Here is a 19,264-nt window from a genome sequence, read left to right as displayed (position 1 = left end):
TACACACAGTGACCATCTTATGTTACAAAGTCTGTGTCCCACTGGAGTACAGCGGGGTTAAGTGCTTTGCTCAAGTGTACAATAGTTATATTTCACCGATTGCCCTTTATGCTGTGTGAACCTACAACCTTTTAGAGCCCACTAGACTAAACAACATCTGTTTACATCCATATGGCGCACACAATTTTATATATGAAAAGCTTAAAGGAAAAATAAATAAATACGACTGTACTTTACAGTATATTGTCACATATTGCTTTTACAAAACAACAATATACAGGGTAACATGCAGGTTAAAATATTGTTTATTCTGTTCTAATCTGTGTTTATGTTACAGCAGTTACCTGTAAATTGATATTACAATGCATCCGGAAAGTATTAATAGCGCTTCGCTTTTTCCACATTCGTTTTTAATGTTTCGGTCTTATTCCAAAATGGATTAAATTAATTTATTTTCTCAACATTATACACACAATACCCCATAATGACAATGTGGAAAAAAAAAAGATTTTTTGAAATTGTTGCAAATTTATTAAAAATTAAAAAAATATATAAAAAAAGTAAAAATTACATGTACATAAGTATTCATAGCCTTTGCTCAATACTTTGTTGATGCACCTTTGGCAGCAATTACCTTATCTTGGTTCATAAAAATGCCACTTAACAAACAAGTCCAACTTAATGTTAACAAATATTTTGATGGTCTTCTTTACAAATGAATTTTGCAAGTACTTTAATTTATTTTACTAACCGTAACAGTCTAAATCTAAAAGCTTTCATCTAAAAATAAATAACCTTTTAAGTAACTTGCCTGTTCATTCACACATCAATGGCATTCTGAGGGCATGATTTTTTATAATATTGTGATATTTTAAGAAGTTGTTATTGCATCTGTGCAAAAAACAAAAAAACATGACTTTGTGAAATTGTCTTTTTATATGTTTAGGTTAAGCATGCATGAATACTTGACAACCAATGCAAGAATGTAGACTGCAGGGTTGTATGTTCTCAAATGTGCAGTATTATCGGTCTGGCATGCATTATACAGTGTTTTTGTCATTTTTGTGGATTTTCGTAAAAAGGGATTGTTGAAAATGTTGATATACACTCACCGGCCAATTTAAAAGGTACACATGTCTAACTGCTTGTTTACGCAAATTTCCAATCAGCAAATCACATGGCAGCAACTCAATGCATTTAGGCATGTATACATGGTCAAGACGTTCTGCTGCAGTTTAAAAAGAGCATCAGAATGGGGAAGAAAGGTGATTAAATGACTTTGAATGGAATTTTCAGTTCTGTGGGTTTTTTCAGGTCTGTGGGTGCAAATGTCTTGCCAGATGTCAGAGGAAAATGGCCAGACTGGTTCGAGCTGATAGAAAGGCAACAGTAAATCAAATAACCACTCGTTACAACCTAGGACTACGTGAGCAACTACGTGATGCTACTATGTCAATATGGAACAAAATCTCTGAGGAATGTCCTGTACCTTGTTAAATCTATGCCACGATGGATTAAGGCAGGTCTGAAGGCAAAAAGGGGTCCAAGCCAGTACTACTATGTATAGCTTTGTGTCAGCAAATCTGATGACATAAAGCATATTTCATTACATGGGTTACAATACGTTAAACTCATATACTATAGGCATAAATTCCGTAAGCATTATCTATATATGTTAACTTATCTGTAGCTGTGCAACAGATCATAGATTTATGGTTCAGATTGTGATGCAGTTCCAGATTATTAAACCAGTACAAATAAACACAGAAAAAAAAACTTCCATTTATTATGGAAAATGCAAAAATAGATATATACATATACATAAAACTATTTCAACATGAGGACCTGCATTTATCAGAGCCTGCAACATCCATTAATGGGGAACTCGTGTAGCTCTTTCATCTTCTGAGGTAACTTATAAGAGCTGGTCTCGCTTTTCTTCTTGTCAGTTCACATTCACTGATAACACCACTGCCAGGTAGCATGAGGGTCTAAACTCAAACTTTTAAGCACAAAGCCATCGTCCTGAATCTTTGATATGACTATTAAAAGTAACAAACATATCAATATCAATAAAATCAATAAAAGTGCTTAGAATGGGAAACCTTTTTATGTTAATTATGCATTAGTATTATTTTCAACACAGTACCAAAAGTGCATGTTATGGATGTCTCTTTTTTGTCACACCCATTACAGTTTCTGCTGAGGATCAGTTTGAGCTGAGGATCTGAATCAGGTGTGTTTGGTGAAGGAGATATGGAAAATGTGTATATATATATATATATATATATATATATATATATATATATATATATATATATATATATATATATATATATATATATATATATATATATATATATACACATTTATATGTAAGATGTATATATATATATATATATATATATATATATATATATATATATATATATATGCTAATTAATAATTAAAAACATATTTGTCAAAATATAATTAGCTAATATTAATAATTGATAATTGTGAACAGATCTCACTGACATTCATTATATTTGTCCAAACTTTTCAATACAATGAGAAAGAGGGGGATTATATTTGAGGACACTTTACATTTTCAATTATATTTGAGGACACTTCCACTTTCAATGTTTGGTGGCTCCTGTATCTAAAAACTGTCAAAAGTAGTCAAATTAAATAGAATCTGATCAGAAAACAATAATAAAAAATAAATAAAAATGACCTCAAACAGATAAAACAAGCATTATTTTGGGAATAAAAAGCCTAAAGCTATGAGTCTCAGTGGAAAACCAGCAGAGATGAAAAGTTTAAAGACTTAAATCCGAGAAAAGAGGAAAAAAGCCACGGATGAAAGAAAAGAAAAGATCGCTATGGGTTTTCTGGGGCCACGGCCTCCAAACTGAAGAAGCTGCGGCAAAAGAAAAGCAGAGAGATCGTAGAGATTTATTAGCACATTCTTGAGAAGTCCTAACCTGGAGCTACAGTCAATTGAGTTCATTCAATTTATATTTTAATTATAATTATGTTATAATCCACATTCTGTGAAGTGCCATGAGATGGGCATTTGAAGCGGACTGATAATTGTATGAAAGCGGCAGATCAAGCAACGGCATTGGCGTGATAATCTTGCAGATACTTACACACCACTATCTCTCTATCACACTCTCACACCCGCAGCTCTCAGTAAACACAGTATTATTGGCGCAAATGAAACTCGCATTCAGACAGCCTGTTATTGTGAGGGCTTTTCAGCAGCCACTGCAATCACACAACAATGTAGCGTTTTCAATAAAAGAGCAAGCGTTTATGCATCCTTTTATAGAGAAATATTGGCCTTTGCAAAAAAAAAAAAAAAAAAAAACCGTCAGCGGAAAATGTCTTTATGGATAAACAAGACAAACGAGAGCCTGGCGCTGGTTTCTAGGCTCAGATCTGATTTATAAAATCAAATAATCACAGTATTGAAAACCAAACGTGTGGTTCTTACATGCGCTCGTGGGTCACGTCCTACAAGCAGTCACTGCTAAATAAATGATTTACTCTATTGAGTTTGTTGTTTTGAAAAGCGTAATTGCTTAATACAATACAATTTATCGCTTATGTAAGACCATCATGACTTGGCTTCGCTGAAACCAGATTGCTGTGCCAGGACCGACCAGGAGAACACAATCCAATAACTGTTTCTATGGTGAGATCTGTCGAGCAAAGACAGATACAGGAGGAGCTCGAGCAAATGAGGTAATTAATACTCCAAAAATGAACAAATGGCAAAGAGAATGAGGTCTCTGACCTGAAAATGGCACTGCAAAAGAACACGGATACAGCATAAACTAGTGCTGTAGTAAACTGGTTGCGCTGTTTAGTAGATATGAAGGACAGATATGACTATTTAAAAGAGCTACACAGAAGGAATCATTCCAATCACACATTGGAGAAGTGTGAAGCCAAAAAATAAAGAAATAATAATCATTTTTAAATATCATTACTGAACAGAGGAAAGAGAGCTAAGCAAATTAGAAGAACCACAAAGGATGACGGTGCTTATAAAAAATTCTGTCACTTGTAAAAACCAATGTTTTATTCTTAGTGATGTTAGAGCCCACTCTCATGCCAGATAAATAAGATCTAGGCCTGGGTGCCAGATCCTGTCAGAAAATGTCTGTTATTCTGGGTATCAAGACAACAAGCCAGAATAGCCACTCAATACCCAAACCTGTTAACCAGTGTGCAACTGAATTAACATCTCCTAACAATATAGGAGTCGACTGAGAAAGCCAGAGAACAGCAGAAGCAGGTGACAAAGTAAGTTAAATAAGTAAAAGTTTATTTATATAGCACCTTTCCCAGATACTGAGTCACAAAGTGCTTTACAATAAGAGAAAACAACTAAAAGAACACATGAAAATACAGGAAGACATGTTAAAACATAATAAAGCTAATTAAAAATCCAAATACAGAAACACAAATACTGTTAATTAAAAGCTTGACCAAAAAGGACTCGGAAGAGAGTTCCAGACTTCAGACTCTGTGTGGGGGCCACCACACAGAAAGCACGGTCACCTTTAGTCTTAGGACGAGTTCTGGGAATGGCTAACAGGTCTTTGCCAGAAGACCTCAGAGACCCGCTACAAGAGTGACTGCTTAAAAGATTTTGAATATACAGGGGTGCTTGACAATGCAGAGCTCTATGTGTAATGACCAGAACCTTAAAATTTACTCTAAAACTAATAGGAAGCCAGTGAAGTGCCTAAAGCACAGGTGTAATGTGTGATCTCCTACTGGTGTTAGTTAAACGCCTCACTGCTGCATTCTGCACAACTTGCAATCGCTCCGTAGAGGATTTGTTCAGACAAGTGAACAGAACATTACAATAATAAAATCGAGAAGAGATGAAGGCATGGACAAGCATCTCCATCTCTTCCTTTGACACAATATCTTTGATTTTTGCAATGTTCCTCAGGTAAAAAAAAGCATGTACGAACAACAGACGTAACGTGACTATTAAACCACAGCTCGATCAAAAATGACACCAAGATTTCTAATATCACTGCAGTTTGAAGATGACACAAAAACTTGCCTGATCATTTTGCTGTTTCTTTATCAACAAGTAATGATGATAAAGAAAGAGCAGTTTATTGGACAATCTTAGTTGCGTATGGTTCAGTGCTCTAACTTCTTCTGACCAAGACAAGTCCAACAAGTGTTATTATACCACAAGCAACAGCAATGGAAAATTACTGCTTCACAACATTGTCCAGAGACAATACAGACCTTGAAATGGAAACATATACATATATATATATATATATAACATACAATAATGTGACATCCAATAACTATCAAATCATTAGCTAATGATCAATAAAATGATACAATGATAATTACATAAATGACTAACGATCATACAGACAGATATAATTGCTGAGAAGAGTTACACACACAGTACAGTACCCAAACCTGTTAACCAGTGTCCAACTGATTAAACATCCTATTAATATAGGAGTTGACTGAGAAAGCCAGAGAAGAGCAGAAGAAGGTGACAAAGTAAGGATGATAAAGAAAGAGCAGAGTTTATGGAATAATCTTAGTTGTGTATGATTCAATGCAAGTGCTATTATACCACAAGCAACAGCAATGGACAAATACTACTTCACAACCATATCCAGTGACAATACAGATCTTGAAATGGAGACATTGACTTACAATTATAATCAAATCATTAATTAATAATCTATAAAATTATATAAGGGTAATTATCAAAATGGCTAACGATCATATGCCTAAATAAAATAATTAAATAAAGTATAAATTAATATATAAAAATGAAAATAAAACAACACAAATGAATGGTTGCTTTCTTGAAACAACACGCTACAAGGATTCTAAATATGTTTTAAATTGTAATAGACTGCTTTATTTACAGCATTAAAAAGTATAGCAACATACTGTAAAACCTGATTTTATGCTCTAAGGCAGGGATCACCAATCCCAGTCCTAGAGGGCCGGTGTCCCTGCAGGGTTTAGCTCCAACTTGCTTTAACACACCTGCCTGGATGTTTCAAGTATACCTAGTAAGGCCTTGATTAGCTTGTTCAGGTGAGTTTGATTAGGGTTGGAGCTAAAATATGTTGGACACAGTCCCTCCAGGAACAAGTTTGGTGACCACTGCTCTAAGGCAAAGATGCCCAAACTAGGGCCGGGAGCCAAAACTAGCCTTTGGTAAGATTGATTTGGCTCACAGTGTCATCTGAGAGGAAAAGGGAGGGAATGGGATGAACTGGAATGGCTTTAACAAGTTTTTCTATTTAATATAACATTTATTTGTTGATGTTTTACTGTCAAACTTTATAAAAATAAATAAATAAATAAATAAATTGAACCTTTAAAACAAAGAGTAAATGAAATTTTATGTTTTAACGTACATGCAAGGTGCAGCTCCACATGCTTTGCGACAATCAATGTCAGTCATATTTCAATGGCATATTTACAGGCAGGATGGAGAAATCAAGACGGTGGCACACAGATAAGAGAAATTTCAGAAAGGACTTGCAAGATGATTTTACTTTTGGATTTACTTTCGGGCCGCAACCCTCAGTCAAGTTATATTTTTGGCCTTTTATAGAAAAAAACTTTGGGCACCCCTGCTCTAAGGCATATATCCAGTTTGAACTAGCTAGTTTTTTTAATGACTGCAGAATTATTTAAATAAAAACACATTATTATATTGAATAAAATTGTAGTTTGGTCAGACTACATCTACTATAGTACAGGACTGTTTTAAGTATCATAATGGCTATTAAAACACCACGATGAATGTTGTGACTTAGTAAACAGTCTGTTAAAATAAATGAAAAAAATAATGTTTATATACAGTAATATTATACATACACACACACACACATACGCGCACGCACGCACGCACACACACACACACACACACACACACACACACACACACACACAGTATAACTTTAAATAAGCACATTCAAAAACTGAAATAATGACCTTGTTTTGTTTATTAATAAGACTAAGTATAGACCAAAACAAAAACAAAACAAAAGTCCCAACGTATTCCTTGCTTAAATTTTGAATTTCTATAGATTTTGAGAACCCAAAAAGAGCCACATATTGATAAATAATGTTATGACAGCTGTTGTAACATTAAGTTATGATTGATTTGCCTATAGTTAGTTATGAATTAAATTGATAAGCAGGAAATGTTCATGGGCCAATAACATGACCGCACTGAAATGGTCTGTTACTGTTTTTTAATAACATGAAAAGCCAAGAAATAATCAAAGTCTTCTCATTTATCAGTGCTAGCTGATGAATAGCTGATAAATATTACTAATAATACTCAGGCTCATCGATCATCAGACTAAATATTTATGGAGCCTAGTTTAACCCTCATGTGCTGTTGGGGATGTTGACAACCACTCTGGGATGATTTTGAATCTTAATTTGGCCAGAACTTTTTTATTTAGTAGAATGATTTTTGGTGACAAATCTTATCTAGACACATATTTTGGAAAATGTTTAGAACTTTTTAAAAACCTCAACGATACACTCCGGGCGAATTCTTTTCTTATGTTAGAAATGAAACCACTGAATTAGACTGCTGTAAAAATGCATCAGATAAATATTTTTTTCTATTTTGTTTTGCATAAATCTGTTAATCAACCCTAGTCATGATCAAAACTGTTAAATTCAGAAAGTTAAGTTAAGTTCAGAAAATAGTTTTAACTCTTTAATTGGCAAATTCATAAATGTCACTGATTTGGTGCAAAAAAACACAGAAAATTACTTATTTTCAATATAAAAAGTAATTGTGGACTTTAATCTTTTATTTTCGTGCAGCATAAGATTTAAATTTTTCCTCCCTAATTTACTGTTGGTGGCTGTTTTTGCCCCATTGACTTGCATTATAATTTTTTTATCACAAAGCTATGACACCATATAATCATGTGTTTTTGATTTTTGGTGGTTTCCCCTGTTGAACAGAGGTAAAGATTGTAATTTTCAATGTTGATCAGTTGGTACAATTAACCATTTAGGTGGGTCTTTTGCAAAAAAAGCTTAGTGTTTGAATTTTATATGGAGTTATATGGAGAATAACAGCAAATTAAAGTGTGTATGCTTGTCTGTGAGAGGGACCTTTGCGTCTGAGAAAATCAAAATATGTTTTGGCATGTTGTTTACACAAGAAAACACTTTTAAAACCAACAAATTACAAACTTTAACCTACTGAGCGACTACACACTCCACACCGACTAACTGTGATTTTCTACTTGCTATTGCTAGTCGGAAGCAGGTGGCGTTTTAACATCTAATACATATTCATCTAATAAACCGAAAAAATGACAATGTAGTTTCCTGGAAGAAGCTCCATGCTTATCTGTGTCTGCTTTAATATTTATACACTGTATGCTGTTATACTGTTTATTCTTTATCTGTGTTTAGGATTGCGCTATAGAAACAGATTAGCTTCAACGCTGAAAGCCACAAACCTTTAATTTTGGCTCTGCTGCGTCTTTAGAAAAGAAGAGGGAAAAAAAAACCTAAATCATCCAGCTTTTGGTGCAAAAACCTTTTGATTGCTGTGCAAATGGTGCAAAAACGAAACATCAAAAAGCTGATTTGCAGAGAGTCAAAGGTTTGCTTTTCATTTCCATTTTTATAGCCAAACACGCTCCATCAAAATGGAAAGAAAACAAGACGGTTTTGAGTGAGAGGCCAACTAATGTTATGACAGAAAACTTGTGTTTGCTCAAGCTAATATTATGCTTAAAACACTGTACAGTACATATTAAACCAACAAAGGCTATTGTCATTCATCCAAGGGCCACAGCTGAATTCTGAGAATACATGCAAGAACAGGAAGAACTTGAAGTGTGAAAGAGCCCAGTATGCATTTGAGAGCACGTATAGAATATGCATGTGCCTTCTGAGAAGCTAATATGAATATGACTCATGTGTGAAAATAAGGCAAGTGCCGTGCTTTTCAAATGTGACCTTGACAAGCTTTTTATAGAGGGATAAATGGCTCATGTGTTTAAGTGGGCATGTCCTGCTATTCCTTATAAGAACACAATGCGATGAATTCTTGACATTGTTGTTCTCAATACGACAAGACGGCTATTCAGAACAGCTGGCATTTTGCTGAGGCATATATCAACATCCACAGGGCACTGAGTTTGCATTAAAACTGCAGACTCTTAAAGGGATAGTTCACTCTAAATATTAGATTTCTATATTTTATTCACACAGATGTCATAAGAAGTTTGTAGGATTTGGTGCTCATTTTTGAGGGATTTTTAAAAAAATATTTACAAAGTCGTTCTTTTCTTGCTACACTTACAAAATAATGTGGATTAGTAAAAAGAATGTGAAAGTGTTATGAAAGAATCATTAAAGTGGAAATGAGTCTGAATGATTCATTTACAAATCTGCATCAGTTCTGTAAAAAAAGGTTTACATAAAAAATGTTCTCCCAAAAAAGGAAATTCTGTGATTATTTATTCACCATCATGTTGTTCCCAATCTGTATGAAATACTATCTTCAGTGCAAAATGTTTTTTAGTAGTTATTTTTTTTGTTCTTTTCTTACTGCAAGCCCAAACTCATAGTGATTGGAAAAACCTATGTAAAATAAAAGCCATGAATGTAACAAAGTAGTAGAAGAGTCTGTGGAATATACTGCAAGTAAACTGAAACATTTGTGCAAAGAAAAGGCTGTTCATACGGCAAGTAACAATGGCAATTTCATGAATGAATCCTTCCTTTGAACTTTTATTCTGATTATTTATTAACCATTCGATTCAGTTCACAAAACAGTTTGAATGATTCATTAACAAATCGGATTCAGTTCAGTTCGAGGTCACTCTTAAATGAATAGTTCATCATAAAAACAAAAATTGTTATGAATCATTTATTCATTTATTCACTGAACGACTTCTGTATGTGCAGCAGAGTAAAAGACTGATGATGAATGTGATTCTGTGCTCTATACTCCAAAAAGCCCAATGTCATATAAGGTTTGTGTAAAGAACAGTCCATTCATAAGAAGCAGTGCTATCCAATTTATCATGAATCATTCTTTTGAAGTGTTTTACTGAATAATCTGAATTAGTTTACCAAAAAAAAAAACTTTCTAAAAGATTCTCAGGCTGACCAGTTCAACTTACAAACTCAATAATAAAAACAAATAACAATCTAAGCTTAATTATGATTTTGCAAGACTTTCAATAGTGAGCAAGTTCTATAGACCACATTAAGGATGCTTTTTTTAAAATAATGTATTAATTGCATCTATACACACTGTAAAACATGTAATGACAAAAAGTCAACAACATTTTTTTTGTTGTTTTACGTTATTTTAATGTCATGTTAGCACACAAGGAAGACAATGATGGCTATCTTTTACAGGTTTTATCAAAATCGTTACTGAATCAGAGTGGTGAAGCAGGAGAGTGGTGTTGTAGATGTTAGCGATCTCATCAACAGTTTACAAGGTAAACATCTGATGCTAGCGATCGCACACAAAATCCGTTCTGAGGAATATCAAAAGGTGAGTAATCTCACATACAGTTTATCAGGAACATATCAGATCTTAAGGTTAACACCAGAATAGCTTAGTCATTTCCCTTATCCAGTTGTTTGTGCATCCGAAGGTACTGTAAAAAGGCGATATCTATGGGAGAAGAGGAGAGGGGCGGAAGAAGGAAAAGAAGCAAAGAGAACCATCCGACTTAGATACCGGATAGTGTACAGTGATTGTGGGTACAGGTGTAGGTGATTGCTCGTGGGACTGGTGAGCGGTGGTTGGTGAGGGAGAGCAGTGATTAGAGCTGCAGGAACGAGCCAAGGGTATGACAATAAGCTAATTAGGTTTTAACAATTTTTTAAAGGGTCGCGAAACACCAAAACACATATTTTAAGATATGTGTGCCACGCTGCTAAAAACACATTAGGAAACATATATTTAGCTAACAAGTGAAAATTGGTTGTTTTTACGTTGTTAGAGCAAATTCTTTCTTCTGCTTTAAACTGAAATTTTGAAGTAACATTACCATGATGTGATCATTGTGAAAATTTCAACATGGAGATGGTTGTCTGTAGCGACCGGTATAAAGTGACATCATTGAGTTTTCACCAAATCTGTTCATTGATTCATAATAAAGAGTTGGTTAGAACCAATCAGTGCGAAGAAGCTGAGAATGAAGAGCAACTTCATTAATATGCATGATATAGCTTTGAAGACTCTTTTTACCTGCTACAGTGTTTAGAGAAAGGCCACGTTGAAGAAGAATTGTTTCAAAACATGGGTTGTCAGTGTTGTGTTTTTAGATGTGGCGAAATAAAAGTTTTGTTGGCATTTTCCATGAGAGCACCGCTTGCGTGTGGATCCAAGCAGTTGGATTATAGTGGTCTGCTACACTGAAAAAAAAAATGATGTCTGCAAACTTGTTGCAAACAATTTATGTGTTGAATTTAAAGAAACAAATTAAATTAAGTAATGTTCGACTTAGTTTGTTTAAAATTAACCAACTAAATTGTTTAGAAGCAGTTAAAATTTGACATCTTTTTTTTTTTTTTGTGGTGTAACATGCAACAACAAAAAAAAAATAGGTTAGTAAGGAACATTTTTTACTAGTGAGCTTTTCGAATCTGAAAATGGGGAAATCCGGATTTGCCACTTGTCTTCTTTTAAAAAAAGACGCAGTCCCGGTTTGTGTTGTCCTGACGCTACAGATTTGGTAAGTGTATGATCAACGCTCTTTGTTTATGTTTATTCAGATGCCAAAGTTAGTAAGTATCGACGGCAGTACTCTTTCAGTTTTAAAAGACATACCTTAATTTTGTTAGGTTTTCAGTAATATCACTACAATATTATGGACTTTAAAATCATCTATTTCCACACAGCTCTTCCAATGTTGCTCTCCGAATCACTGTCTACCTCCTTTGCATCTGTGTTTGTGTTGCTGGCGTGAAAATCAGCCTTTGTGCACGTACTGAAACTCCCCTTTTCATGCAAACCCTTTCCTCTTTTGCCACTTGACACTCTCACCTAAACAAAGCTGGACTCACTCACTTTCCTTGCTTTTTTCAAACTAGAGGTGTGAAAACAAGACTGCTGAGACAGGGGGGTTATACAAAGTTATATAAAGTTTGATTGATGTGAGCTGAGTTAACTAGAAAAGTAAACTTGATTCAACTAAAAAAAATTAGGAAGAAATATTTTTGCAAAATAATGTTTTTAAACAGGATAAAGTCAATCTTACAACTTACCATTGCCATGAAGGTAAGTAAAAGATAATGCAGCTGCCATATAGGACTGTGTACCAAAACAGTAAGAGAGAGAGAAAGAGAGAAAGAGAGAGAGAGAGAGAGAGAGAGAGAGAGAGAGAGAGAGAGAGAGAGAGAGAGAGAGAGAGATGAACAGAGGAGGTTTCCAATGGACAAGGCTAGAAAAGCTGTGCTGGGTAATCAGTTAATCGGCTCAGTCAGTGAGCATATGACTCATGTTAGACACACACACACTGATTGGCCGTCCATTCACGAAGCCCATTGTGCAGACTATTGCCATTTCTCCCTCGTCCAGTCAAAAGCTCCGTGCCAGCCATTCTATACGAACAAGGCCCGATCACAGAGCCATCTGAAAAGACCCACAGGAGGCTCATTTACAGCCTCTTCAGCAAGCCCGGGCAATTTTTCATAGACACAAGCTACTGCTTCCTCAATCATAGTCACACAGACACACTGATCATGGAAATACTGAAAGATGGAAAGCAGAATGCTGAAGAAGAGAGAAAGCGAGAGAGAGAACCAGAGCGTGGATGAAAAATGATCTAGTACGACTATTACAGCAAAGCATTTATCTCACGAATCACAGCAAAGGCAAGGCCTTCTTCATCTAGGGCAGTGACCAGGGGTGAAAGAACCATGATCACAGAAGGGAACATGGAGCTTCCTGGTTTTAGAGATTTCAAACTTTGACCTCTCACTTTTTGGGTAGTGATTGAATTAAAAAAAAATGCTTTGCCCATAGTGCGTAAAGTGTGTAAAATAATGGGTTTTAAAGGGCCAAGTCTACCTCAGAATTAAAAAAAAATGCTCCAAGATGGGTGTGGAGTGCTGCAAGCAGAGAGAGGAGTGGGCATGGCTGGCTGAGCAGGAGAAAAAGTGGGGAGCGAACAACTGTAGTCAGTTGGCTTACAAAATGAGACCCAAACCGTGAGGAGACCCATGATTTTATAGTTTACACTGTTAAAATGCAAAAAAAAAAAAAAAAAAAAAAGCAAACAGTAATTTAATGCCATTATATTTATTATTCATAATTTCATATACACAATCACAATTTGTTATTTCATCATAAAGATAATTGTGTTTACTTAAACACTATAAAGAGACACGATAAGAGAGAAGTCTTCCTCAATCCCTCGGTTTGAATGCACAGTGAATAGCAGTGCAGCGGGTCTCTTGCCTTGTCTATTCCAACCTTAAACCTTGATGGTAATATGGAGGATTTTAAACATAGGCGAACACAGCAGCACCAATATAGTTGATTGGTCTGAATGGTAGCAAACTCAACTGATAAAAGACAAAGTCCTCCATTCTCCAATTCTCGAACAGCTCTTCGAAAACAAATGCTTGCTACAAACCAATAGCTTTGCTGTATCAACCCTGACAGAATCACGGTAAAAAAAATACAACAAACCCCATGGATCATGGAAACAACACATACAACCCATCATGAATTGCTAAATACAGCTTGCCGTACGCGGAAACAGTCTCACTCAGTCCTTGGGACTCGCAGCTTGGCAGGTCTGCCTTGCCTTCAAAAAGTACATGCTCTCACAAATAATTAAGAAGCAGTGTCTTCTCATTGGATAAGAACACTCCCTTATGAATAATAATGAGCAACCTACACAAAGTCATTTCACTAGCAGATTTGCAATACGTCACCAGTTTTGACCCTGCCCCCAATTTTATTTTAAACCCGGAAGATGAAATAAGCTGACAAAAGCTTCAAATTATCCAGTTTTTCTCACAATTAAAGCTGACATGTGCAAATATTGTCTTAACTGATGCTCAACATGCACAAATCTGTTAAAATAAGAAAAAACTTACTTTAAAATACTTTAAGGTGTCTTGAACCTTTAAAGGAATAAAATTTACCATCTTGACAACATCTCATGTTTTTCCAAATCCGTATGTCTTGCTTTATTCTGGGGAACACAAAATGGCATATTTAAAGAATGTATGAGAATTAGAATACCTAAAAATTGGTTTGACTTACATGGCGTGATCAAAAGACATTTAATGGTTTTGAGAATGCATCTGTTTCAAAATACCTCCCAGAAGCAATGTTTGTTTGTCTCTTTAAATGCAAATAAGGTGATGATTTCTGCCCCCTCTCTAGACAAATTCTTAACATTGTGGTTCATAATACAACAAAATGACGATTGAGAACAGCTAATGTTTTACAGGGACATTTTTCATCGACAAGCACACACCACTGGATGCCACAGACACTATGCACTAAAATAACTGGCTCTTAAAGGGATAGTTCATACTAAAAATTACATTTCTATCAATTTATTCACGTCAATAGAATTTTTTTAAATGATGTGCAATACAAATAGAGGAATTTTAAAATATTTACAAATGAGTAATGAGCCAAACACTAATTTGCTGCTTTCCTCCCTCGGAGTTTGAGCCTTTTCAGCTTGTGCCTCAGTTACCACTGCAAAAAAACTTCTTTTTTCTTTCATTGATTTCCCATTGTTCAGAAGTTATTATAATTATTTATGGTCTTAATAAAGTCTTACTAAGATTAACATGAAATTAACATTCCTACCCTGTCAAAAACTCCTTAGTTCACAGCGACTCATTACAGTGCATGTCTCTTTAAATATCAATAATTGAAGTAACTAAACCAGCGCACCACAAATACAGTGCCTCAAGCTACTGCTTAATCCTGTTTATAACAAACATGATGGAGTATTAGAAGCTGTTTTCACATTTTAATGACAAAATATGAAATCACATCACAGCATCTCATCCACATCTAACGATTTATCTTCACTTGATAACACAGCCCTGCATTATCACTGTAGAATGCAGTTAAACATGCTTATAAACATCCAAAACAGGTTTATTCTTTTCTAGCAGGTGACACGCATAGAAATGTAAGTAACAGCAGTTCCATGGTTACTATACTGTGCAACATAAGCTCATTCTGAAATCATAGCCCTATATACTGTACATTTCTGGAGATCGCAAATTATTTAGCTCGAAGAATGTCTGAGGATTTGAGTGGCAATGCATAGGTGATTGTGACGATGGGGTTCGAGTCCAATGAAGAATGGTTCCAGAAAGCAGATGAGACAAAAACAAAAGACAAAAAAATTAAACAAACAAGGTATTAACAGGATGACCGTGTAACATCACGATGTCGCTAGAGCTTTTCTTTTTCTTGATTGCTTTTAAAACACTGCGGTTGGGTTTAGGGAAGTGGGTGGGCGCTGGTCAATCTGTGCTTTTCAAAACACTATCATTTGGGATTAAGGAAGGAGGAGGGTGGGTCAGTTGATCGGTCAGTCAGTCAGTAAGTCAGTCAGTTGACAGCGGCCTCTGGTAGATTGACACAAGAAAAGGCAACACAATCTCATGGCAATTCGTAACTTTTTGATTTAGTGGCTAATTCGTATGATTTCTTACGATCTAATTCATACAAATTAGTACTCCTTTTAGTACACGCCTCCTTTTCAAAATCAAATATTATCAAATTCGTCCGAGTTTAGTTGTACGAAATTGTACGAATTAGCCTCTAAACTGGCAAAACGTAAAATACCTACGCTTTTCGTGATATCAGGCTGGAAAAGCAGGGACAAATGGCACTCGCGGGAGAAATTTAAGATCTCAAAAAGCATACACAGTGGCCTTTGACAGATTAGGAAATACAAAAACTGCACATAAAACGAAACCTCGGGAGTTATTTGGCGCACTCCAGGAATATATATAGGGGTACATAATCAGAATGACCCTGGGTTGATACAGTATGTCGCTCTGATTGTATATTTAATGTATTATTAAGGGATAATCCAAGTACAAAATACAATATAAACTTTTATTACTACAATATTTTTCACTCATGAATGCCTTAATAAAACCACATACAACAATATTATCCTTCTGTATATATAAATCATGAACAGTACATGTGCCATTTAATCAACACATAAAATATAATTAACAGACATACAATTATTTTGAATGAAACTCGTGTTTATTAGATAAAGATGTTTACTTAAGCTTTACTTTGAAAGTTTTACTTTAAACCCAGTCTGGTTGCATGAAACAGTTGCTTTGTTGTTTAAATTACCTATTCTATTCTATTCAATTCTATTCTATTCTATTCTATTTTATTCTATTATATTCCGTTCTATTTTATTTTATTTTATTTTATTCTATTCTATTCTATTTGTTTAAAGGGCCGGGGGAAAGGAAGAGGGCAGAGTCCAAATTTGCCTGACACATTGCAGAACTAGCTAGTTAGGTCAAAACGGGCAAGGAAATAAATTAGGTCAAAATATGACACATTTTTTAAACAGATTATGAAAAACTGGCTTCTAAATTGCAAATAAAAAAATAATCTAATTTGTGTTTACCTTTTAACATTAACAATCCTTTAGTTGTCAATCAATGAAAACAGTAATCGGTGATTCTCTTCCTCTAATAGGGGAATATTGTGCAGACAAGCTGGTTAGTCCTTACAAAAATTGCAAGAGGACGTGAGAATGCTGTGTGTCAACATATCTTCAGAAGCGGTTCTGCTCATACGTTTACATATCTCTTGTGGAATATGCAAAAACAGCAATAATTTTAACTAAATAAGAGGAATCATAAAAACAGCATGTTATTTTTATGCCTTGAATAAACTAATCCACATAACAGATGTTTACATATAACTCCACAGGACAAAATAATAACTGAATGCATAAAAAAACATTGTTCAAATATGCATATCCCCATGAATCTTAACTGTCTGTTGTTACCTGGATGATCCATGACTGTTTTTATACTTTGTGATAGTTGTCTGCAAGTTCCTGTGCGGTTAATCTGCCTGCTGTTTTTCTGAAAAATCCTCCTGGTCCTGGAAATTCTTTGGTTTTCTAATATCCCTTGCATATTTGTCTCCTTTCCAGCAGTGACTGCATGATTTGGAGATCTATCTTTTCACATTAAGGACAACTCAGAGATTCAAATACAGCTTTTGCAAAAAATAAAAACATTTTCTGATGCTCAAGACAAAACACATTAACTTACTGTAAGATTTGTAAGAGACACTTTAAAATAACTACAGACTATGAATCATTTTTTAAGCATTAGCCAATTGTTAATTATTAACATTAAAGTGTTATAAAGAATAACTCAGTTTCGAATAACCTTGCAGATTCTTGTCAGACTCATCAACATTACACAGGAAGTCGAAAAGAAGCTTCTGTCAACTTGTTGCATCAGTGTCCGATCGATTGAATTCAATTGCATTCTGTATGTGTTCTTCCTGATTTGACTGCTGTACATGAGCATTGCTTATCAACAAATCAATTACAGCTACAAGGCAAATGTTACATCATTTCATTAATATTCACAAGTAAGACTGACACACCCTTGGTTCATGGTTGCACATAACTTTATTTTCCATTATTGTGAATACTTGCTTTGAATATAAGATTTCTCGTTTCACTTATGACTATTTTAAAACTTACATTTGCTGTTAATGTAATACCAAGCATTGTTTTGATCTAAATAATTAAGCTTCCTTTCTGTGCTGTTTATGAAGTACTTGAAATTTAATGCCGACAGCAAGATTTAATTACTCAGATGTGCTGTTGTGTCAAACAGAAATGGATGTTATATAAATATAATCATAAAATATAATTAAATAAGCATTGAATCAAATATATGTTTATATATAAATATATAAAATTCATTGATGAAAAAAGGATTTATTTATTTATAATCAGTTGTCCAGCTGTCATCCCATTCTTTACTACTCAATCATTCCTGTCTGTCCTAGTTATAACATTCAGAAAGTGCCATATAGAGGCTGGTTTTGGGAGTCAGACAGCAGGCGGTAAAGCAGACGGCTCTGATCTGGGAGGGAGGTTTGGAAATGGCGGCCACCACCTTAACGCCTGAATACTTTCTTCCCCCTGTGCAATCTCGACCCAGCTCGACTGGCCACAGATCAATTCATTCAGCAGCGCTGCTGTTGGCTCGAGGCAAAGACGGCCCGCCAGCCGAAATGCTCTGTGGGATCTAATCAGACCCCGATTTGACACCACACGCATATCACACCGCATTCAGTCACATGGCCATGTAGGTACAGGAGTATGTAAAGTATATATGAATAAGGAAAACGTATGAAGACTATGAAACAGATTTAAACCAGAATCTTAAATCAGAGATACAAATATTAAGAGAAACAACTGGACAAATGGGCAGTAAGGTTTAACAACAAAATGTGAAATATGAATGTATTACATGGTAGATTATTATACTCGTTAGCATATTTATTATACAATATATGCTACATTAGTGCTGTAAATCAACTGAAACAATTAACTAGTTAAACAATTATAGACTAGGGTAATTAATCATAATTTCTGCTATTAATAATGATTAGTCACACCTAGAAGTAAAATATTAGACAATACTATAGTAGTATTCTTAAATTATAATATGCACTTTAATACTGAATACACAAATTGATGTTGAAACGCCAATAATTAATCATAATGATAATTATAAAACAAAGATTATTTCAATAAAATACTTAAATACTTGTTCTGGTGTAAGGATGGCTAAGTCTTTCCATAATAGCAGACCCTGACAACGATTATGGAAATGAGGCAAAACCACGAGAATTGTCAGGCACTAAGACAATACACTTTCTAATCTGAGAAGAAGCTCAGCTAGGAAATCAGTTGTTCAACTGTCTCGATCATGCATCCTGAGCCCCCCTCTCTGCCTTCGACTTTGCCTTCTAAACCAGAACAGCTCACTCACATTCCACACAGAATGTCCAAGTTTAAATATGGTGTGTCTTGAGGATTTATATTCATGTTCGGTAAAGTGGTATAAATTTCACTGTGATATTTTACAACTGACCTTATATCAGTTTCATTGGGTTTTGACTTTGATAAGATCTTTGTCAGATGCTCCACACCAGGGAAAATGGTCTTCATATCAACTCATGACC

General features: G+C 34.8%; 2 long non-coding RNA genes across 2 annotated transcripts in view; both read right to left on the bottom strand.

Moving 5' to 3' along the window:
- The window catches only part of LOC141376396 (uncharacterized), a 387,511-nt gene that overhangs the window by 61,150 nt on the left and 307,097 nt on the right, over positions 1-19,264 (bottom strand). The gene's annotated exons all lie outside the window — the stretch shown is intronic.
- On the bottom strand, positions 11,590-17,597 carry LOC141376398 (uncharacterized). The gene is made up of 3 exons (XR_012386406.1): positions 17,446-17,597; positions 17,055-17,231; positions 11,590-14,222 (listed from the first exon to the last, which is right to left on the bottom strand). It is a non-coding gene; the product is annotated as an uncharacterized lncRNA (long non-coding RNA).

This window comes from Danio rerio, chromosome 10, assembly GCF_049306965.1.
Source record: "Danio rerio strain Tuebingen ecotype United States chromosome 10, GRCz12tu, whole genome shotgun sequence".
Classification (NCBI taxonomy): Eukaryota; Metazoa; Chordata; class Actinopteri; order Cypriniformes; family Danionidae; genus Danio; species Danio rerio.
Note: the sequence above shows the minus strand (reverse complement) of the source record. Positions and strands in the feature narration are given on the sequence as shown.